The sequence below is a fragment of the Schistosoma mansoni genome, chromosome W, assembly GCF_000237925.1.
Source record: "Schistosoma mansoni strain Puerto Rico chromosome W, complete genome".
NCBI classification, from domain to species: domain Eukaryota; kingdom Metazoa; phylum Platyhelminthes; class Trematoda; order Strigeidida; family Schistosomatidae; genus Schistosoma; species Schistosoma mansoni.
Genome location: NC_031502.1, coordinates 15,126,441 through 15,126,688, shown reverse-complemented (window position 1 = coordinate 15,126,688; position 248 = coordinate 15,126,441).

The following is a 248-nucleotide window of genomic DNA, read 5'->3' as shown; positions in this document are numbered from 1 at the left end:
AAATCCTTTTAATTACCCTGCTATACTGCTGTTAGTGAATGTATATCGGGATAACTTCTTTTTATGAAGTAGAAATGCAACTAAAGTTATCAGTTATCGTGACAAGAGTAATAATAATGTGTAGATCACAACCTACAATATTGAAGGAATTGATATTCAATCATGAATTCAACCATTACATTACTACTTATTAATATATAAAATGTTCACAAAATTATTATTATCAAAAATAAGGTTAACTACGTTTT